A 24,636-nucleotide genomic window follows, 5' to 3' on the forward strand; every position below is an offset into this window, starting at 1 on the left:
ATATGTGGTTATATTGGCTATTTCCTGCTTATGTTGTTGTCACCATTTTTATGGCCACATTTCCTTTTATGGCTCTGGAATTAAGGGATTACATAAGCTTCAGTATTTGACCTAAAATGCGCGCCATGCACCTCTGGAAGTCATCGAACCATGGGTATTTATCAGTGCATGATATATAATGGGGCTTCCCATCCACTGAGCTATTACAATGGTTTGTAACCATTTCTAAGTATCATCTGTTTTCATTTATTAAAATGTATTATTTTATTATATTCTGGTGTGATTATAGTCATTCTTTGACCATCTTTGAGTTAAATTGTTAAAAGAAAAACCCATTTGCCTACAAGTTACTGCCCCAAGTAGTAAAATGGATCATATTTAGTTAAAGTTCAAAGACTAGAAGCAGAGATTCTCAACATATAAAAATATATATAAAACTTAACATTTAATAAGTCTGTTAAAATGTTCAAATTCCATGGGAGACAAAATCACATATAAAAAAATAGAACTCGTTCCAATGTTGGGCTGAGTATAACCAATGTGGGGCTATAAACACAAAAACTTGGTAAGGGAATCAAAATCCAAATTAACTGGAGGACTTACCCTAAACTTGCCCTACCACCCCAAAAAGTTGACTCCCACCCTAACAAGGGCGGTACCATTACTTGCCTTGGACAACCCTATATACACCTCCTCCCGACGCATTTTGTCACCCGATAGCAGGTACTCATCAGGATATATTAAAGGCTGGACACAATTGTTCCGAAGAATGCTACAACCCCAGAAACATGTCTGTTACTCTCTCACAGTCGTGACAGACATGTTGCCCTGAATATTGGCCTGTCTAATAAGGTCTTTAGGGTGCAGGTTTTGTATGTATTTTTTAAAGCCAAAAGCAGGAGTGCATTGAGAGAAGTAGCTCATGTCCTTTATACTTTCCAATTATAATTTACTACTGGTTTTGGCTACTAAAACTGCATGCAAAATCCTGAATGTGTAAATGTACACTAATGGATATCTTTGTAGTCCACTACATCTTCATATCTAGAATGGTGTGAATAGCAGTTGAGGCACTTAAAGCAGTCTGTATCCATAATTATTTTTATTAATATACACAATAGCAATATGATGAGAAGATAGTAATGACAATCTAGAACCAACCATACTGTGAGGCAATAAACATGCTGTTTATTAAGTAAACTGCATCCTGGAGATATCTCTTTAATATTATACCCAACAACTCCGAACAATGAAATATTATGACATTTCATTTGCGATCTGCTTTAGCCCACACTCTACCAAATGACAAAACAATTTCAGCAGAATAAAAATAATAACTAATTTAAAGAGATTTCTACAAGCTGAACAAAAATAACACAGAACTAAATATAACAAACTGACAGAAAATTGTTCTTACTATAAAAAACAAAGCATTTTGAGCATACAATGAACAAGAAAGGAGCATGCTGGTACTTAATTCATATGTGAACACAAAGCTGTGAAGCAATCTGGTCAAGGAAGCATTCAATCTACAGACTCCAAATCTGCTTTTTAATTCAAAGAGCAATCAAGCTCTTGAAAAAGCTTCCAGCTGAAGAAGTAATTGTAAAATCACGTTCTCGGGAAGGTAAGATGAAATTGTAGAGGTTACGTTCCTTGGCAAAATAAAAATATGTCACTTCAAAAAAGCATGGTAGCATTGAGTATCACTCACAATAGCTAATACAATACTCACTATAATGTATCATCTTATACATCTGTGACACGATAGCAGTGTCCTTATTTATTAGTGAATACACTGTACATGTAATTGCATAAATCCCACAAAATAATACAGGTGACCAAGCAAAGCAGCCGATTCCCAACTAGTTTTGGCAGAATTCTTCCCAGTAATAAATGTGTGTGTGTGGTATTATTTACTGGAAAACCAATTACTAAAACAAGAAAAGTAAAAGTAGATGTAACAAGTCAATTACTATCAACTAAATACAATCTACCAATAAGTATTTGGACACCCCTACAAATGAAAATATCTGTGGTCGTGATGTACATCACACCTTCCGCCCTTAAATAGGAAACAGCATTGGCATTAGTCGCATACAAGATTCCACAAAGTGCAGAGTTGTCCGATTTCAAGAAAGGGGTAATTGTGAGGTACCACAAAAATGGTCAATCCTTAAGGGACATAGCAAACGAACTGAATTACCCAAAATTAACAGTGGACTATGTGTTTAAGAAGTGGAAGGTGATTGGTGATTGTCAGAATGTGCCCTGAGCCGGAAGACCTCCGATACTGGGAGATGGAGACCCACAGGTCATGGCCAGTGAAACTACACCCAACCAATGGCTCACATACCACAGGTGTTTCAACAGGTATCTGGGAGTATTGTGTCGATCAATGCCATCCATAAGGAAGCATCTGCTGGGTTCTACCAACTATTGAATATGAATAAATGTTGTTTTTCTATTCTACCACAAGTGTCCAAATACTTATTGGTAAACAATGTATTCCGTACACAAGAAAGTAACCATTTTATGCAGACAAATAGCATGATGGCATACATTTGGTGGGGTTGACCAGTTCTCCTCCCATTCTGGTCTAAAGTTATAGAGACCATTCACTAGGTCACTGGTGTCCAGCTAGATGATATTCCAGCTACACTATTACTTTCCATCTTTCTTTGCAAACTCAACAAAGTCTCTGTTCATTCATTGGCTTTGTGCTGATTGCAGCCTGCACAGTTATCGTCAGATTATGGAAGAACACTTCTGCTTCCATAATACGCCACTGGATCCAAAAGATCCTTTGTATCCATCGTATGATGCTGAAGATGTATGAACTAAAACAGACCTGACAGCTTTGGGATCTGTTTCAATACTCTTCAGTCTTCACCACATTTCTTTGGCACCTTCAATCCCCTCTGACCCCTTTCAGACCATCTCCATGTGCTTTATGTCTCCAACATGCGGACACTGCCTAAATCACTTTATATAGACTATATAGAGTAACCCAAAGGATGGTTATTTAGAACAGTGTTACTCAATGTTAATCCTCAATAACCTATAAAAGGACAAGTTGTCACAATTTTTCCATACACAGAATGTATTCCTGAAGCAGGTACAATAATCATATCACCTGTGGGACACTTTGGTCATTAATTAATGACCTATTGGGAATAGCACCATAGAACCATAGATGTATTGAACATTGTCATAAAAGATATCTGACACTAGTCATACTTTACATGAACCAATATAGCTGCCTGATGTTGAAAAAATATATTGTTTCACTCATATGAAACTATCTAAACCAAACAATGAAATTATTAATATGTCTGATACTGGCATCCACAAAAAAATGTACATATAACATCTAGAGATGAGCGAACAGTGTTCTATCGAACTCATGTTCGATCGGATATCAGGCTGTTCGCCATGTTCGAATTGAATCGAACACCACGTGGTAAAGTGCGCCATTACTCGATTCCCCTCCCACCTTCCCTGGCGCCTTTTTTGCTCCAATAATAGCGCAGGGTAGGTGGGACAGGAACTACAACACCGGTGACGTTGAAAAAAGTAGGAAAAACCCATTGGCTGCCGAAAACATGTGACCTCTGATTTAAAAGAACAGCGCCGCCCAGGTTGTCGTCATTCTGAGCTTGCAATTCACCGGGGACGGAGGTTTCCATCCATTTAGCTAGGGCTTAGATTCTGGGTAGGCAGGGACAGGCTAGGATAGGAAGGAGAAGACAACCAACAGCTCTTGTAAGAGCTAAATTCCAGGGAGAAGCTTGTCAGTGTAACGTGGCACTGACGGGCTCAATCGCCGCAACCCAGCTTACCCTACATATACACCCCCGATCCCCGTTCCAATGGTGTGCCCCCCCACCTTCACCCCAGAAATACACTGGAAGTCCCCTAGTAATAGAATTGGGGCTATATACACCCACAATTTTTGCTACTGGTATATACTGCCATTGTCTGACTGGGAATTCAAAGAATATATTGGGGTTACGTGCACCCACAATTTTTGCTACTGGTATATACTGCCATTTTCTGACTGGGAATTCAAAGAATATATTGGGGTTACATATAACTTCAATTCCAGGGAGACGCTTGTCAGTGTAACGTGGCACTGACGGGCTCAATCGCCACAACCCAGCTTCCCAGGATCCTGAATGGAATACACTGACAGTGTATTCCCGTATACCCTATATATACCCCCGATCCACGTTCCAACGGTGTGCCCCCCCACCTTCACCCCAGAAATACACTGGAAGTCCCCTAGCAATAGAATTGGGGCTATATACACCCACAATTTTTGCTACTGGTATATACTGCCATTTTCTGACTGGGAATTCAAAGAATATATTGGGGTTACATGCACCCACAATTTTTGCTACTGGTATATACTGCATTTTCTGACTGGGAATTCAAAGACTATATTGGGTTTACATGCACCCACAATTTTTGCTACTGCCATATAGTGCCAGTTTCTGAGTGGAAATTCCTCAAATAATTTGGGGATACATTCACCCTACATTTCAGGCTCTTGCCATATTCACCCAGGTTGTCAGTGCTGCACCAGCTCGTTCCCAGACAGCTTGGCCCGAAAAACACATTACCTATATAGAGGATTTTGACAATGAAGACAACATGTTCTAAATCTAATCTGTCTGCACCTTCTCCTGAATTAAAATGAAGGCAGCTATTAACTTTCAAATAGCACTGCACAAAGGAAGATCTTATCAGCTTGTCTCATGACATGCTACTAAAAAGTGTCATTTGTGTATCTTAATGTAAATATAGTTGTATAAGCTTGTTGGGTTTTAGGCACTGCCAAGTTATTTATTACCACCCGCTCCCTTATAATTATGATGCCAAAGTCACTGTGGGTGTTCAGAGCTCACAGCTTTTGTTGACATTTGTCTTGCTCTCTGTCGGTACCAGCTGTCTTTTTGGATACTGTAAAGTTATGTTGACTTTATTAACAGCTATAGAAGCTTTAGCCAGGTTGTGACGGTGTGTAACCCTAACAACACTAAGTGGGATACACATTAATAGTCAGTCTATGTACGCTAAACGCATCACTTAAGTAATTTTTTTTCCCTCTCCCCTAATATAAGAAAGGAACAGACATTAGACCTAGACCGTGGTTCGAGGCTTGTAAAAATCCAGTATTTGTTCTCCATGATGTGAAGTATGCGTTAGACTCTTGAAAAGCAACCCAACATGAAGTCAGCCATGTGTGCCAGTGTGTTACTTGGCATGCCTTTGCTGGCCCCAACTGTAAGGGTCACTCTCCATTTCCTCCATTTTCCACTCCCCTTCACACCATTTGTGGTGAAGCAATGGGATGCACTGAAGTGCACCCTCTAGCCTCGTGTGGGACAGGGACATCAGATGCCACTCCATCCCCCTCGTCTTCCTCCGCCAGCCAACGGTGCGAAGATGAGAGGAGTGTGCTCTGAATGTTTTCTGCCTAGCAGAGGCTAGTTCTCACTTACGAAAATGGCCCCACTTTGACCTGTATATCAGGTACAATGGCGTAGGTTTCAAAGAAACATGGCACCAACAAGTTGAAAACGTGGGTCATGTGTGGACCGTGTTTGAGTCTGGCAAGCTCCAGATCTGCTACCAGGTTCCAGCCATTATCACAGGGGCAAAAATGCCAGGCCCCAGGTGTAGCAGGGAAAAAAAACATTGCCATCTCAGCCAGGATGGCATCCCTGACCTCGGAGGCACTGTGCTGTCTGTCCCCCAAGCTGATGAGCTTCAGCACGGCCTGCTGACATCTCCCCACGCCAGTGTTACAGCATTTGCCGCTAGTAGCTGGGGTGGAGGTTGCAGCGTAGTAGGGTTTCAGTCTACTCCTGCCATGAATTTTGGCCTGGGAGAGGAGATAGGCCACCCCAGTTTGCACCCAGGACCAGACTCCACCACATTCACCCTGTCTGTCATTAAAGATAAGCACTGCAGCATCCCTGACCACAGGCGCTTGTCCATGTGTCGGTGGTCAAGTGGACCTTGCAGCAAAGCGCAGAGCTCTGGGCCCGACTGATGTTATGGGACACATGCAGGTTCAAGGCAGGGACAGCACACCAAGAGAAGTAGTAACGGCTAGGCCCAGTATAGGGAGGTGCCCCAGCTGCCATCTGCTGACAGAAGGCCTGGGTATCCAGAAGCATAAACAAACACCAACATCTCCAGGGCCAGCAGTTTATCGATGAGGCCATTAAAGGCTTGGGGGAATCTGATGTGTTTCTCACAATGCAGAACACCTCTTCTGAGATCACAAAGGAAGTTGGCAAGAGATGTGCAGTGCAGAAAAAAAGATGACAAAATAAGTGTAGGCTGTAGAGCACAGAGGGATCGGAAAGGACAGAGCTGGTGTCGGCCAGGTATTCCCACAACATGCGCCTATACTTGTCCCTCCTGGTAACACTAGGCCCCTGAGTGGCAGTAATTTGTCCAGGGGGGCCATTAACGTGTTCCAGACCTAGGAATAAGTCTTCCAACAGGGTAGAGTTTTGCATGTCTTTGCTTCTACCCACTGTTTTTGCTGCTTAGCTTCCCTCCACATCTACACTGCTTTCGCCCCTAAACATCACCCCAGTTTATGCATCTGCTTCTACCCTGTTTTTTTGTTGAATTAGCTTCCCTCCACATCTACACTGCTTTCGCCCCTAAACATCACCCCAGTTTGTGCCTTTGCTTCTACCCAGGTTTTTTGTTGATTTAGCTTCCCTCCACATCTACACTGCTTTAGCCCCTAGACATCACCCCTGTCCATGTGGGGTCGGTGGCCTCGTCATCCACCAACTCCTCTTCCAATTGCGCACTGTCCCCTTACTGCAAACCGCACATGACCACAGCTTTCCCTGATGGCAACTGTGTCTCATCATCCTCACTAAGGTCCAGAAACGTCAGTGGCGGGTCCACAACCACAAAATTGGAAGGAAATGGCGGATGCTGCAGTATTTCTAACACCTGTTCCTGGTGCTCAGGCCTGGTCTGTGTTGTAACCTGCACCCTGCTGAACGCAGCTGCCATAACCGGAGTTGTGATGAGCGCATGCTAATGTTTTGTGTCCACTGCAATGGATGGGATAGGATTTCACATAAGTCTGCCACCCATGGCCACTCATGGTTGAGCAACTGAGGGAGCTGACTTTGACGAATCCTAGGGTTTTGCAGTTGGAACTCCATCAAAGGTCTGTTCTGCTCACACACTCTGCTCAAGAGATGACATGTTTAGTTCCAGTAGTGTGGAGACGTCGCACAACAGCCGTTGTTCGGGCAGATACCGGCGTTGTAGGAGTGAATTGAGGCTAGCGGCGGCAACTATAGACTTTCAAAACTATCCGCACAAGCGCCGCACTTTCACCAGTAGCTCAGGAACATTGGGGTACTTTTTTAAAAAGATTAGCAGCAATGAGTTAAAAACGTGGCCCAGGCATGGAACATGTTGCGGGCTGCCAAGCTACAGAGCCGATCCCAGGTTACGGCCATTATCACACATGACAACATGCTTGGGCCCAGGTGCAGTGGCAAAAACCACATTGCCGTGTCATCGAGGATGGCATGACTCACTTTGTAGGCAGTGTGCTGTCTGTCCCTCAAGCTGATGAGCTTAAGCACGGCCTGCTGACGTCTCCCCACACCAGTGTTGCAACGTTTCCAGCTCGTAGCTAGGGTCCACTTAACGGCGGAGGAGGAGGGTGGTGTTTCAGCCCTCCTCCGAGGAATGTTGTGTGGGGAGACAAGTCAGTCCACCACATTTAGCGACGCAGTCCCCACCTCAAGTACATTCAACCACTGTGCCAAGATTGAAAGGCAGCGTCCCTGTCCGCATGCACTTGTCCATGCGTAGCTGGCCAGGTGGAACTTTGTGCAAAGCGTTGAACTTAGGGACCGCCTGTTATGTCAGCCAGGTAGCTGCAACGGGGCTAAGGAATAGCAGTAGGGAATCTCGCCCTGCACTACTCCCACTAGCTATCCCGGTCCCTGCCTCACGGGTGTGGGTCGGCTGTACTCAGGCTAAGCCTGACCCCGACAGCTCCTCTCTCACTGATACCGTAGGCCTAGAGGGAAGTGGGAGAAGGAATGCCCTATAAGATCTCTAGGGACTGGAGACTAAAGGGGGTCACCCCTAACGAACAAGTGAAGCTGCTACTGACAGGGACTGACAAGGGTGTGCGCTGACTAACAACACAAGCAGCACACAGGAAAAATGTGGGAAAGGATTCCCCCAAACCAATATAGGAAGGAACCTTACACTAGGAAACAAACACAGGGAAACAGAGTAGAAATCAAAGGATAAGGCAGTTCACTCACACAGTCAATTATACACATAGGGAGGATTGGTGAACACAGAAGGGAAAACACACAAACCAACTCGTTCACCCAAACCTCCCAAAAACCAACCACGGAACTTCCTCTATCCAAGATAACCACCTACTCCTCCTGCTAAGGCCTAGCTCTGTAAAAGCGACACTCAGCACAGGACCATGGGAGGCATGGGTTTAAATACAGAGTAGAGACCACTCCTCCCAGGTGCAAATGGGAGGACAGACTAATCAACCAGGAAATAAAGCTGCCTACCAGCAGTGCGCGCGTGCAAGTCAGAAGGTGTGCACCAATACCCACGACAGGACAACCCCGCAGCGCCAGGATGCCACCCCAGACACTGCGCAGCCAAAAACTCCCCAGGTAAGAAAAATAGAAAGTAATGAACCTAAATACTCCTAACACCGCCTCATGTTTGGTGAAAAGTGCTGGTGTGGACGGCACAGTGAGGTGGCGCAGTAGACACTCTGCCCAAAAAAGGCAGAGTGTCCACAAGCCGGGACCCCAACATCTCCTGGGCCAGAATTTTTGAGATGAGGCCGTTAAAGCCTTGGGCATGTGGGTGGGTTGTGCTGTACTTTAGCCTGAAATGAAAGGCCTGGGAGATGGGGAGGTGCTGGGAAGAGGCGCATGATGACACAGGCGAAAGGAGAAGTGGCAGGAAAAGGGGAGGATGAAGATGAACTCCCTAAAGTGTCAGAGTTAGATTTGGAGGTGACCAGGATGGTGGTCTGGACTGCAGCGCCAGCACTGTCAACGGTGGGAGAGGCAGTGGCCGCAAGGCCAAACGATGATTATCCTGCGCTTGCTCTCACCCACTGAGCCCAGGGCTTGCCTTCCAAATGATAGCACACGCAAGAGGTGGTGAGGTTGCTCTCTGCAGATCTCCAACTCATGTTAGACTTGCAAAGTGAGCAAACTGCACTAAATTTGTCATGTAACTGACATGTATATGATAGGTCTATCCATTGTCTGTTCATTTGGGTGAAAGTCAGCCTGTCAGCTGACAGACAGCTGTACTTATCAGTGATGATGCCACCGGCTGCGCTGTAGATCCTTTCAGATAGCACGCTGGCAGCAGGGAAGGACCTCCAAAGCGAACAGCGCAAGTTCCAGCCAGAAATCACACTTGGAGACACAATGAGTGTAGGGGGCAGGGGGATGGGAGAGGACAGAGCTGGGGTCGGCCAGGTAGTCCCGCAACATTCACCTATACTTGTCCCTCCTGGTGACACTAAGCCCCTCAGTGGCGGTAGTTTGCCCAGGGGGTGCCATTAATGTGTCCCATACCTAGGGAAAATTCTTGAAACAGGGGAGAGTTTTGCATCTTTGCCCTTGCTGCCTCTGGACATCCCTTTGCCTTTAGCCACCTTTTTCCCTGCTTAGCTTGCCTCCACATCCACACTGCATTTGTCCCTAGACATCACCCCAGCCCATGCCTCAGCTTGTATCCCCATTTTTTGCTGCTTAGCTTCCCTCAACATCAACAATGCTTTCACTCCTAAACATCACCCCAGTTTATGCCTGTGCTTTTACCCATTTTTTTTGTTGATTTAGCTTCCTTCCACATGCACACTGCTTTTGCCCCTAGACATCACCCCAGTCCATGCCTCTGCTTGTACCCCCAGTTGTTGCTGCTTAGCTTGCCTCCACATCCACACTGCTTTTGCCCCTAAACATCACCCCTATCTCTGTCTCTAGCCATAACTCTGCCACCCCTGGAAACTCATGGTGCAGAAACTGAGGGAGCTGACTTTGAGGAACCCTTGGGTTTTGTAGTTGGAACTCCATCAAAGGTCTCTGCTGCTCACACACCCTGCTCAACATACGGTATCTAGGGTTTGAGCGTGTGGTGACCTCGCACAACAGTAGGTGCTTCAGGCAGATGTAGGCCTTGCTGGAGTGTATTGCAGCTAGCTCCAGGTACTGTATACTTGGGAAAATGGGTGTCCAAGTGCCGCACTTTCACCCTTAGCTCCGCTAATTTGGGGTATGTTTTTAAAAATCATTGCACCACTACATTGAACACGTGGGCCAGGCATGGAACGTGTTGGAGGCTGGCAAGCTCCAGAGCCCTCCAACAAGACAAAAAAGCCTGGCCCCAGGGGCAGCGGGGATAAACAAATTGCCATCTCATCCAAGATGGCATCCCTGATCTCAGAGGCAGTGTGCTGTCCGTCCCCCAAGCTGATGAGCTTCAGCACGGCCTGCTGACATCTCCCCACGCCAGTGTTTTAGCTTTTGCCGCTAGTAGCTGGGGTGGAGGTAGGCACAAATATGCCAGGCCCCAGGTGTAGCAGGGAAAAAAAAAATGCCATCTCAGCCAAGATGGCATCCCTGACCTCGGAGGCACTGTGCTGTCTGTCCCCCAAGCTGATGAGCTTCAGCACGGCCTGCTGATGTCTCCCCACGCCAGTGTTTTAGCGTTTGCCGCTAGTACCTGGGGTGGAGGTTGCAGCGTCGTAGGGTTTCAGTCTACTCCTGCCATGAATTTTGGCCTGGGAGAGGAGATAGGGTACCTCAGTTTGCACCCCGGGACCAGACTCCACCACATTCACCCTGCCTGTCCTTAAAGATAAGCAGCATCCCTGACCACAGGCGCTTGTCCAAGTGTCGGTGGTCAAGTGGACCTTGCAGCAAAGCGCGGAACTAAGGGCCCACCTGATATTGAGAGACACGTGCTGGTGCAAGGCGGGGACGCCACACCGGGAGAAGTTGTGACGGCTAGGGACGGCATAGCAAGGTGCCACAATTGCCATCAGGTCCGGGAAGGCCAGAGTTTCAACAAGCCGGAACGCCAACATCTCCTGGGCCAGCAGTTTAGCGATGTTGGCGTTCAAGGCTTGCGTGGGTGGGTGGTTAGCGGTGTATTTCTGCCGGCGCTCCAATGTCTGAGAGATGGTGGGTTGTTGTAAAGAAGTGCCTGATGGTGCCTTTGATGGTGCAGGAGAAGGAGATAAGACAGGAACAGGGGAGGATGAGGGAGAAGTCAACAAAGTGGCGGAGGCAGATGAAGTGATGTCCTGGCTCATCCTCTGGAGTGCATTGCCAGCACTGTGAGCAGAGGCAGTGGCATGAACGGCGGGTGACGTTTGTCCTGCTGTTGCTGCCTGCCACTGATTCCAGTGCTTGGATTCCAAATGATGGTGCATCGAAGTGGTGGACAGGTTGCTCTTCTCAGAGCCCCTACTCGATTTCTAGATGCAAATTGTGCAGACGACACTATATCTGTCCTCGGCGCATTCCTTGAAAAAACTCCACACCTTCGAGAAACGTGCCCTCGAGGCAGGAGTTTTTCAGGGCTGGGTGCAAACTGGAACATCTTGGGAGATTCCGGGTGTGGCCTGGCTTCGCCTAAGCTGCTGACGTCTGCCTCTAGCTACCCTTTTTGGTGCTGCACCTGCCTCAACATCCACACTACTTTCCCAGCTTGACATCCGCCTTGTCCAGGTGGGGTCGGTGTCCTCGTCGTCCACCACCTCCTCTTCCAACTCCTGTCTCACCTCCTCCTCCTGCACAATGCGCATGTCAACTGGCTGCCCTGACAGCAACTGCGTCTCATCGTCGTCGATGAGGGTGGGTTGCTGGTCATCCGCCACCAAATCGACCGGAGATGGAGGAGACTCTAGTGTTTGAGCATCTGGACACAGATACTCGTCTGTTAGGTCCGTGGTATCACGAAATGGAGGGGCAGGTTGCGGTACAGTCAAAGGAAGGGAGAACAGCTCTGGGGAGCAGGAACAGTTGGGGTTATTGTTCTGGGAAGATTGGGAATTTTGGGTGGAAGGAGGACAAGACTGTTGGGTAAGAGGAGGAGAGGAGGTGAGGAGGTAGAGGCTGGCTGGTGGACAATGTGCTTTAAGCGTTATCTGACAGCCATTGCAAGACCTGTTCCTGGTTCTCGGGCCTACTAAGGTTTGTACCATTCAGCCTAGTTAATGTGGAACTTTTGTGCAAAGCGCAGAACTTAGGGCCCGCCTGATGTTAAGGGACACACGCTGGTACAAGGCTCAACTCACCCTAAGGGCCAAAAACACTGCTGGTGCAAGGCTCTACTCATGCCAAGGGCCGCAATCTCTGCTGGTAGCTCAGCTTAAGGTCCTGTAACTTTGTTTGGAAGGGCTCATGTTAAGGGCTAGAAAAGTCAATTTTGGAAGGTCTTACCACATCACACACACACACACACACACACACACACACACACACACACTCAAAATGACAGTTAAGGGTGAGGGCTTTTGGATTTCCCATTGTCTATTCCATCCGTGGTTGTCATGGGGAACGTGATTTAAAGGGGTGGTTGTTACTGTTTGTTGAGCTTAAATTGGGGTTTGTGTCCATCCATTTGGGGAATAAAGAAGGTTTCCAGGTATTTTCCCACTTTGATAGAGGTTTTTTGGAATGTGTAAAGTGTGTAGTTGTTAGGCTGTGATGTTGGGGTAATAGAGGGTCTTTGGTGTGTTAGATGCCCCCAGACATGCTTCTCCTGCTGTCCCAGTGTCATTCCAGAGGTGTTGGCATCATTTCCTGTGGTGTCATAGTGGACTTGGTGACCCTCCAGACACGGATTTGGGTTTCCCCCTTAACGAGTATCTGTTCCCCATAGACTATAATGGGGTTCGAAACCCACTCGAACAGTGAGCGGCTGTTTGAATCGGATTTCGAACCTCCAACATTTTAGTGTTCGCTCATCTCTAATAACATCAATATGGCTTTTATCATCTATACCATCCCATCTTATACCAGATGAAAGTATGACAGAAAAGCACTTTGTTGGTTTACTTATAATGTACATAACATAGACATGTTGGCGTGGACACTTCATATGCACCTTAGACACGATGTAAATTCATTTTAAGAGGCACAAGTATGGTTTGAATGCCAAATAATAAAAAATGTATTTTGCTATAGAAAGTTAGATTAGAGGTGTAAAAAGTAAACTACTACTTTAGTCAGCATCATCTAAACTAAATTAAAATGAAAATGGCCTCTTTTTTAAATCAAGTTGTAGGCTAAACATATTTCTAAATTGTTGTTGTTTTCAAAAATTTCAAAGGTATAGTGGTAACTCAGTGGTTAGCACTGCAGCCTTGCAGCGCAGTAGTCCTGGGTTCCAATCCCGCTAGGAACAATATCTGCAAGGAGTTTGTATGTTCTCCACGTGTTTGTGTGGATTTCCTTCCATTGTACAAAAGACATACTGATAGGGAAAAAAAAATTGTGATCCCTATATGGAGCTCACAATCTACATTTAAAAAAAAATCAATAATATTATCTATATTTTGTACAATTCCTAAAAATTCTGCAGTTCTGAATTTGGTCACTAAGCCAAATAATATACTACAACTTCCTATTTTCTGTTGGAAATCTCTTTGCAGCAGCACCCTCACTTATCAGCTATTACGTGTATGTAGATAAGACACAGAATATACCAATCTCAAGATGTGACTTCATTGCTTATTTGTTCCCATCAAATCAATCACCCCTGCAGAAAATTTCTCAGAAACCAATGGGAACTGCTCCAGATCAATGTGCCCATGGCCCATGTTCCTTTTCCATGAGACAGGAAGTCACAAACTATTTTAGACCTAACGGATTTTTTTTTTTTTTTTTAATAAAGATAATAACATGGAAAACCACATAACCAAAAATTCTTAAAAAATATGTTTAATATAAAAATGTGATATAGACAATAGGTCATTTCCTGGTGACTCTTTCCCTTTAAGCAATTAGTATGATGAAGACACAGTTTGCAAATTGTAAATTGTAGTACTATCAGATTGCTTTCTATGTCTCATTAATACAGAAAAACCACAATTACTCTCTTGGTATATATCATATCTAAAGTGCATATTTTGATCTTCCCTCCGATGTTATGCAATGAAGTCACTTTCCTCTCCTCCTGCTGTGTGAGACGCTGCAGTTACATCCCCCTCTACACACCCATCTCTGAATTTGGTTAACTGTTTTATACTAGTCTAATTTTGGTGACTCAAAAGATATCAGGGCACTTAAATAAAAGCCTGCAGGTAAGGTAAAGACGATTCTGTATGAAACATGAAGGCATATGGAAGTTCAGAGGGAGTCCACGGGTGCCCTATTACAGCTTTTTAATCCAATAATAGTACAGAGCCTTAATATGGCAATGCACATAAACTCTAAGTAAAAAATAAGCAGTACAGTATATCAGTGCTAGACACATTTACTAAAATGCTGCCATCTTTCAAAACACTTCAAAGGCATTCAAATATTTTTCATTGCGTATGTTTCCTAACTTCACAGTTCATTTGTCAGGTCTAGAACATCTTCCAGTAAATGTCTTACTTATCCTGTCTACTAGCCTACATATGGATGTAACAAGCAGTTATAGGTATACATGATTGCTGCATTTACTTTCATATTCCTGTATATATGTACGTTTTTTCCCTTAATTTACTAGTCATCTTGCCAAGTTCTACGTACGATAAAGCCTTTGAATATTGTCATTGTTGATCTGCATGCATTCCAGACAGATTTTGCTGCAACTTCACAGTGAATATCACCCAACATGCTACTACTGTAACAAAATGAGGATGAGAAAAATACTCAAAAGGGTAAACTTCTCAGGGATACAATGCATTGTGAAAAAAGTTGGGGCTCGTCTTGGCGCCAGGCTATTGGTCTGGCCCTGGAGATTAGGCTATATTTGAGTGCTGGTCTGGCTCTTCCCTTCAGAACTCAAATTTAAGAGTCTTGGAGCTTTCAGGAAACCAAAATCAGATCGTCACACCATACACAATAATATAAAGCAAGATAAAAACTGTTGTTGTGGGGTGCCACTGGGAGCCCCTCTGGCGAAAATATGAAACTGTTGCTATATTATTTTTTACTATTAGAATTGCTATACAACAGCCAATTTGCAAGCTTTAACTGCCTATAGTCTCAGCCTCAGTTGCTTGGACTGTCGGTCTTACTCAACATTCTGACCCTATAGGTCACCAGCAGCGTCCCACACATATATGGACATTACACATTTCTTTAAAGCACTTATATCTTTGAGGGTCTAGGTATGCACTGAAATAGAAACAGCATAGTTGCACCAGTAATTGCAGTTTTTGCAGATGTTGGCTGTGTTCTGGTAGTTCTAAAGGTTATTTCTAGGTTAAGGCTACTGGGTGGGAACAGTTACTTGCCACGTGGTACAGCTCATTCATATCCTCAACTCTTCGAATTGGTTGCACTGGTATTCTGATGCAAGGATGTGTGTTGAAGCCTCTCTGTTGCCAAGACAACACTGACACTGCTATCAGCGCCATTAGCCGAAATGATCAAATTGTCATTGATTCTGTTATAAGCTCCGTCAAAGGCTAAAGGAAGGGGGGTGACCAATTCAGACTCATTTTAAGAAAACTACTTATAGCCTAGAAGCTGCAGCCATGCCATGATATAAGAGCCATGGTTAAATTGTTGTACAGGGTTCATGGGAAATTTAGAAGGGTTACTGTATGCTGTATTTACCCTACTATACCCAGCCCACATGTTTTTGTCCACTTCGGCCCCTAGTGCATTTGAGAAATAGTGCAAAAGCTGGCCTCCTTTTGTGAAAATGCGAGAAATCCAGGACAACAAATGCACAACATAGCATTATAACTAAGGTGCATCAATGATGTCCCACTAATGTGAATATTGACTAACCTGGATTTTGAACAGTTTTCCATGGTTTTGAAGCTGAACTGAGTCATAAATTAACCCCTGAAATCCAGAGGACATCATCACGTTTCTGGATTAAAATTTTCAAAAATATAGTTGAGTATACCCAAAACTACTATATTCTGAAAAGCTACTTCCACAAAAAATTTTTTATATCAGTCTATCTGCTGTAAAATTCCTCTAAAAGGGGTATACCCAAGGGCCAGTACCTAAGGATATGATGTAACTGTAAAAGATATGAGGAACTCCACAAGAAAGCAAAGGATCTTGAGACAAGATTTATTAATAGACGATTCCCAATAGAGATCCTTGGGGAAGCATACCAGCTATGTATACAAGATGGCAGTGAAGGAGGGCGGAGGGCACCAGGGTTATTAGTTATGACGGAGGAGGATTCTATATAATTAGTGACCAGAACATATGGCAGACCAGGACATTGAGGGTCTGATACCAGATGTGTTAGGGAATAGCCAGATGACAATTCCCCAGAAGCTGCTGGTGAACCCTGGAGGGAGAGGCACAAGGGACAGTGAGCCCTAAACTGAAGCCCCCCGCTTTCCCTTCCTATTGCCAGACCCTATCCTAGGTGATAGGCGACAACCACGAGGACAATCCCTCCCTGAATACGTGAAACACAAACAAGACGTACAACAACAAAGGGAGGTCAGGTAGCCAGGGTTCGGTAACAAGAGAGCGATGCAGTGTCAAATCGGAGTCAAGAGAATAGTCAGTAGGAAAGCCAGAGGTCAAGGATAAGCATACAAGTAAATAACAGCAAGCGATACCAGAAAGCAAGGGCAATAACCGGCACCAGTGTGACTGTGAGCCAAGACTAAATAGGGAAGGATGAACCCGCCCAGAACCTGACAGGAAGAAAAGCTGTCAATCACAGGCAAGACAGATTAACCACTTAATGAACAGAGGCAACCTTGGCAGAAGACGGGTGTGGTGCAAATCCAATTAAGGACTAGAGCCGTGTTCACACAGTGCAACTAAAAATCTTAAGCAGATTGTCAAACTGCACACGCCTCCGGCGCCGCAGCATGCGAGCAGAGGGTGGCGCAGAGGCCCGAACAGGCAGAGATGTTACAGAACCCCCCCTTTTATGAGGGGCCACCGGACCCTCACCAGACAAACCAGTTCTAGAGAGATTCTGAGTTTTCCATGCCTTGTATTTTGGTTCTGCTTGAACCACAGATGCTTGAGAACCAGGCAAACATTTTTTATTCACCTGGCGCTTCTGATACAACCAGGTTTTAATACCAGAGGAGCGTTCCCAACTTTTAGTAGCTGAGGCCTTCTCCTCACTGACACAATCAACAGAATGTAAAGCAATACAGTGGGATGAGCACTGATCTCCCCACTTTATCAACTCCTTTCTACCCCAATCCAAAATAGGGTTATGGAGCTTCAGCCAGGGGAACCCCAAAATAACATCAGCAGAGAGATTCTCCATAACAAAAAGGCTTATGACCTCTGAATGTGAAGAACCCACTTGCAAAGAGATCAAGGGGGTCTTAAAACTGACTTTACCCCTGGCCAGTGGAGTAGAATCCGCTCCAGCAACAGACATAGGTGTGTCAAGTGGCAAAAGCTCAATGCCCAAAGATTCAACAACTGAATATTTAATAAAATTTGCTGCAGACCCAGAGTCAACTAGGGCCTTGCCAGAAACAGATCTGTCCCCAGAGGACAAAGACACAGATAACAACATCTTATTCCCACCAAATACCTGGTTGCCTGAGTGGTTCTTCCGATTACCACTCAGGCACTGAAGTCTTTGCGCAGGTGTCAGGGGTCTGATAGTGCAGTCTCGGATGACATGACCAGAGGAACCACAGTACAGGCACAGGTTATTCCTGAGACGATGTTCTCGTCGTGTTCTGGCGTCCACAGCTCCCAGTTGCATGGGTTCCTCACCAGAAGTGACGGGAGGAAAGGTAGGTTTATCAGAGGAGAGAGAGGAAGAGACAGAAAACTTGGAGGCAACAGGCCCTACTCTCTCTTTTAAATTTTCTCGGATCTTGCGGTCAATACGGACCGCCAAAGTCATGGCCTTCTCAAGAGTCGGGGGATCTGGGTGACCAACCCAGAGCTCCTTAACACGATCACATAGCCCTTGTTTAAAGTGAGCCTTTAGCGCGGACTCACACCAACCTGTAGTTACACTGCACTTACGGAACTCAGAGCAATACTCCTCTGCAGAGCGTTTTCCCTGCCGCATGGTGAGGAGTTGCGATTCCGCAAGCGCAATGTGGTCTGGCTCAGCATAGATAGAGCCCAGGGACTTAAAAAATTTTTCCAGATCAACCCACTCCTCAGCCTCAGCAGGGAGTTTAAGGGCCCAAGCTTGTGGGTCCCCCTGTAAAAGAGATATAACCACTCCCACCATTTGGGCCTGAGTAGCATGTGGATTAACACGGAAGTACAGGCGACAAGACTCCCTGAAAGTTTCAAATTTTGCACGGTCCCCTGAAAAACGGTCCGGGAGTAGCATCTTGACCTTATAAGGTGCCATAACAGCTGGGGATGGTGCAGCAGCCTCAGTAAGGGTCTGAACCTGTTTAGCTAGCTCAGCTACCAGGCCTGTCAATCCCTCCAACTTTGCTGCAAGGCACTGGATAGGATCCATGCTTATCTGTAGGGAAGCAATGGATGTAGGTTTTAGGCCGGTTATTCTGTTAGGGAATAGCCAGATGACAATTCCCCAGAAGCTGCTGGTGAACCCTGGAGGGAGAGGCACAAGGGACAGTGAGCCCTAAGCTGAAGCCCCCCGCTTTCCCTTCCTATTGCCAGACCCTATCCTAGGTGATAGGCGACAACCACGAGGACAATCCCTCCCTGAATACGTGAAACACAAACAAGACGTACAACAACAAAGGGAGGTCAGGTAGCCAGGGTTCGGTAACAAGAGAGCGATGCAGTGCCAAATCGGAGTCAAGAGAATAGTCAGTAGGAAAGCCAGAGGTCAAGGATAAGCATACAAGTAAATAACAGCAAGCGATACCAGAAAGCAAGGGCAATAACCGGCACCAGTGTGACTGTGAGCCAAGACTAAATAGGGAAGGAAGAACCCGCCCAGAACCTGACAGGAAGAAAAGCTGTCAATCACAGGCAAGACAGATTAACCACTTAATGAACAGAGGCAACCTTGGCAGAAGACGGGTGTGGTGCAAATCCAATTAAGGACTAGAGCCGTGTTCACACAGTGCAACTAAAAACCTTAAGCAGATTGTCAAACTGCACACGCCTCCGGCGCCGCAGCATGCGAGCAGAGGGTGGCGCAGAGGCCCGAACAGGCAGAGATGTTACAAGATGTCTCCTCAATCACATAAAAAAGGTAGAGGACTGTGTGGTTCACAAATACCTTAGGGAATAGAGGAACGAGAGAACTTGGTTCATAAACCCAAAGATTACTTTATATACGGCCACTATTCTGCATGTGATTATAATAAAGCATTGAACATTTTCAAAAGTGTTTAATCAACTGCTCAAATATTGGTGTGAAGTATCTCCTAACCCAGGGGTCGGCAACCCCTGGCACGCGTGCCAAGAGTGGCACGCGAGGCATATTTTGCTGGCACGGCAGCCAGCCTGCAACCTTCATGCACTAAATTGAGAGAGAGAGCGTCCTTTCAGAAGCTCGGCTAAAGCCGAGGTGTAGGACACGCCCCCTTCCCTCCCTGCCACCAATCAGAGGTGAGCCTCTCACTGCACAGGATAAGGGCTCCCTGGACCTGCTGCTACATGTGAGGAGGAGCTCCTGCCGTCTGCAGCCCTGAGGAGGAGAAGCAAAGTGAAAGTAAAAACACCAGGTACGTGTGTTACTAACTATTCTTATTACTGTCAGGCATTTGGGGTTATTAATTTAGTGTTAGTAACTCCATGTGCCTCACATTAATAACAGTTAACCCCATCATATCCCTCATATTAACCCCTGTGTGGCTCACATAAGGGTTACTGATGTGTGAGACATATAGGGGTACTAATAAAGGACCTATATAATGAAGATGTTCACTTATTACCTCCATATGTCTCACATATCAGTATCCCTTATGTAAAGCACACAGTTGGTTAATGTGAGGGACATGATGGGGTTAACTGCTATTAATATGAGTTACTAAGCTGTAATATACATGACCAGACTTTTTATCCACAACTTTGGATAAGAGTACAGACCTATACATTTCAATTGACCCATATATACAGCAATTTTTTGTGGCTGTGTATCTGGGCCAAAATGTCCGGTTTTTAAAATCGGACACAGAGTACTGCATGTCCGACTCTGTGTCCGATTTAAAAAAAACGGTTTTGCGGCGGAGAGCATAAAACGCTCACGACCTGCAGGTTTCCGTCTCCTGCCTCTGTTTTGTGCAGGAAACGGAAACCTGCAGAACGGAGACTGGGCGCAGATGTGAACGAGCCCTTAGGCTCAGAAAAACGCAGCAAAATATTCAACAAAAAAGCTGTGTTCTCACAACGTGGGGGCCTCAGCCTTAGGCTAAAGCCCCACGTTGCAGAAACAGCTTTTTTTTTGTTGCAGATTTTGCTGTGTTTTTTGAGCCGAAGCCTGGAGTAGATTGAGCAGAAGGGAGACATATAAGAAGCTTCCTATATATTTCCCATTCCTTTTCTAGCCATTCTTGGCTTTGACGGAAAAAAAACGCAGCTAAATCTGCAACAAAAAAAGCTGCATTTTTGTAATGTGGGGCCTCAGACTTGGTGTGATTCTATTGGGTGGTGACACTGTAACTAGATACAATTATAGCCAAATCCAGTTCCTGGGCACCAGTGCGGTCACTTTGGTGTAAGTGTGACACCGATTAATTTCTGGCTGGGGTTTTGCGGTTACTGCACCACCAGGAACTAAAAGTGACTGAAATTAATCTGTTTCACTTACAGAAAACTGAAGGGCCAAGGGACTGGATGGAGCATCCAAGTACATTGTGTGTCAGCGCTTTACAGGTATGACCTTACTCTGCTCCCAGTCACATACATTACCACTAATTGTGGGTTGCATATGTTACATTGCTTCTAATGGAAAAGAACATGTGTATCCAGGCAAATAGTAGTAAGCGCATGTGGCTGGGAGCGTAGTATGACAGCACCCCTATGTTGCGGTTTGTGCTATATGACTTTAGTGTAGGTGTCATCAGCTTTACAATTATTGCCCGGCACTCTGAGGACCTCATCTTTGATTTTTTTATTTAAATCGGCACGCCGAACAAAAAAGGTTGCCTACCCCTGTCCTAACCTGTCTAGCAAACTGTGGAGACAAAACCAGGAGGCATGTGCGGAGACAGCTATGTTATCATGTTAGTAATATCAGACACAGAAATAATACCCCTATTACAAAACAAGCTTGGACACACCATCTAGGCTAATTTGATTCTAATGAGTGAAAATCATTAATTCCCCAATAATGGGGGGGGGGGGGAGTGTTATAATTGTATCTTATGTGAAGAATCCTAGGCCATTGGGCTAAATAGTGTAAAGCGTAATGGCATAAATGATTGTGTTCCCTTTAGGCTAGGTTCACATCTTTGTCAGAGAAAGCAAACCAAAGAAACTACCGAATATTAGTATAAAAATGGCAGACACCTGACAGATACTGTTAGGGAATAGCCAGATGATAATTCCCCAGAAGCTGCTGGTGAACCCTGGAGGAAGGGGCACAAGGGATAGTGAGCCCTAAGCTGAAGCCCCCAACTGACCCTTCCTATTGCCAGGCCCTATCCTACGTAATAGGCGGCAACCACGAAGACAGTCCCTTCCTGTATAAGTGATACACAAAACACAGACAAGACAAACAACAACAAAGGGAGGTCAGCTAGCCAGGGCTCGGTAACAGTCGAGCAATGCAGTGCCAAAACGGAGTCCAAAAGAATAGTCAGTAGGGAAAGCCAGAGGTCAAGGATTAGCATACAAGTAAATAAACAGCAAGGGAAACCAGCAAGCACGAGGCAATAACAGGCACCAGTGTGACCGTGAGCCAAGACTAAATAGGGGAGGAAGAACCCGCCCTGAACCTGATAGGAAGGAAAGCTGTCAATCACAGGCAAGACAAAATCAAACCACTGAATGGACAGAGGCAACAAGTGCAGAAGACGGGTGTGGTGCAAATACAATTACAGAACTAGAGCCGTGTTCACACAGTGCAACTAAAAACTTCAAGCAAATTATCAAACTGCACCCGCCTCCTGCGCCGCAGCACACGAGCAGAGGGTGGCGCAGAGACCCAAACGGGCAGAGATGTTACAGATACCTAGTGGAACCCATTCTAGTCTATAGGGGCCCATGGGTGTTCATGGGTAACCACTGTTTTAGTGGTCAACTCCCTGTCGTTTAGGTACCCCAGCAGACCCGAAAAATGCTTACCTATGTCCTGTGAATCTAGCCTCAGTTGTTTCATAGAGAATTGAGTATCTACATCCTTGCTCTCAATCCTCCCGTCATAGTAGTATGAGGTTTAATCCTCATGGAGCTCTTACTCTTAATCTTACATGATAGCCCCCAAAACAACTCCTTCTGTCCCAGTTTTTCTTGTAGGGATGGGGCATATTCCAAGGAATTACTAGTCTCACCTGTACTTAGTAACTACTCTGAATTGAAGGTAAGCAGCAAGAACAATGGGTATTTGCTTCAAAGAAGCCCAGTTTGTGCATTCTTTTTCAATGCATTAATGGCCCAAATGAGCAAGGACATGCAGGTCACTCTGGATATAGCAAAGGGAGTGCAGCATACTGTAACAATCTTAGATTATCTGTGGAATATGCCCTACATTCAGCTACCTTTAGTACTAACTTTTATACAACAGCATACCCACAGCTTCTAAGGACAGAGGTGCTCAACTACTTTCAGGGGGAAGAGCTGAGCAAAATACAATAAGATGTGTCAGACTATAAGACATCCCACAGGCTTGGGTAAGAAAATTTTGCAAGAAATATTTTATATCATTTAACTTTCGCTGGTGGTCAAATGGAGTAGAGAAGTCACTAACTATTGAGGGGTCACTAAGGAACTTTATACTGTTTGTAGGGAGCATAATAGCTGTGTGTGGTGCACTACTGTGTCATTGAATAACCTTGCTGTAGATAAACAGTGTCTAACACCGAGGCCTCACGTGGCGGTTTTAGTAATTGCAGCATGTAAATTATACCTACAGAAACACTGGCTTTTTCCCTATAGGTATAATGGAAGCAGAAAGTCTGCAGAGAAAATCACAATGAGTTGCTGCCGCATTTTTTTCTGCAGCGCTTTTTTGCTGTGGCCTGTTACGTGAGCCTTTAGCCTATAGCTCCTTCTCCATCAGATATAGTTTAAATGGATGTACACATATGTACCATAATTTTTCCAAATACGTTAGGTCAATCCATTCTTCAATTTTAGGGAGCCTTGTCCTACTTGTCCTAAAAATTCATCCTCAATGACAGGTGCACTTTAAACCTAATAACACATAACATCTTATATCCTTTTCGCAGTGTTATTTTTCATTCATTATACATCATCGCTGGACATTTATCTGATTTATTATCTCTATCTAATAATAATAAGAATATTATAGTATTGGTGTCAAGTAATAGTAGTATCAGCAGCAATGAACAGTTCCTGTAAATGCTGAGGCAGGTTTTCTACTAGCTTAAATCTGCTTTTTATAATAGCCGATGGACATGTCATTTTATCTCTAGTGTTTTTAAATGAAATAGTGGACATCTGTTAAATAGGAAGATAGAGTATCTAACTATAGTCACCATATGTCACTTGTCTTGGCATATATTTTAAAAGAAGAGCAAATAATAGAAACCACAGTCCCAAACGTCATTGTGCTCTATTGATTTTTTCGATACTCAAAGAAGGAAGGAAATTAGTGAGGATTTACTTTATAAATACAATCTGTTTGCCAGGTACAATACATAATCATTTCAATGTTTCTGTGTCTTGCAAATATTTGAAGGCAATATGTTCTAGTCCATTCCATGTGCCAAATCATGATCCAACTGTTGGATCCAGCACTGTAGAGAGCGCATTATAATGCAATTACCCTGTTGCTTGCCAGCTCTTGCAGCTTCAGCCTATTAGGCAAGTAAAGATTACAGTAATATTATTGGTTAATAGTTTTACATTTTTTCCAAGATGTGCCATTTCTAAAATTAAATTGTAACTTGTAGCTTTGAGTGTTTACTTATGGCCTTGTACGGTTTTGTATAAAGATCTTTTGATGGAGTTCAACAAATCAAATTAGATAGCGTTGACATAAAACTGTAGATTGAACATAAATAATACAAATAAAGTGCTTTACATTTGCATAAATACAGCTCTAAAAGCCTACTGATCTTGTACATAAATATAGATATCAAGATAGTGTGGGTCAGACTGATATCTTCTAAGGGAACACAGTAGAATACACAGCAGCATAAATCCATGCTAAGAATAAAATATATTCAAAATAGATGTCTAGAAAATAGAGCAGTGCTCACTGGATTTATGCAAACAGTTCCATAGAAAGTTGAGTAAAAAACTAAAGAATGTGTTATGTTCTTCAATTACATACCCCTGTTTGCTCAGCATATACTGGGGACTTCTTGTCAGTCGGATTGTT

At 44.7% G+C, this 24,636-nt stretch overlaps 1 protein-coding gene across 1 annotated transcript in view; it reads right to left on the reverse strand.

The window, feature by feature from the left end:
• Positions 1-24,636, reverse strand: part of GRIN2D (glutamate ionotropic receptor NMDA type subunit 2D) — a 721,729-nt gene that overhangs the window by 638,032 nt on the left and 59,061 nt on the right. The window lies entirely within an intron of this gene.

The sequence above is a fragment of the Leptodactylus fuscus genome, chromosome 6, assembly GCF_031893055.1.
Source record: "Leptodactylus fuscus isolate aLepFus1 chromosome 6, aLepFus1.hap2, whole genome shotgun sequence".
NCBI classification, from domain to species: Eukaryota; Metazoa; Chordata; class Amphibia; order Anura; family Leptodactylidae; genus Leptodactylus; species Leptodactylus fuscus.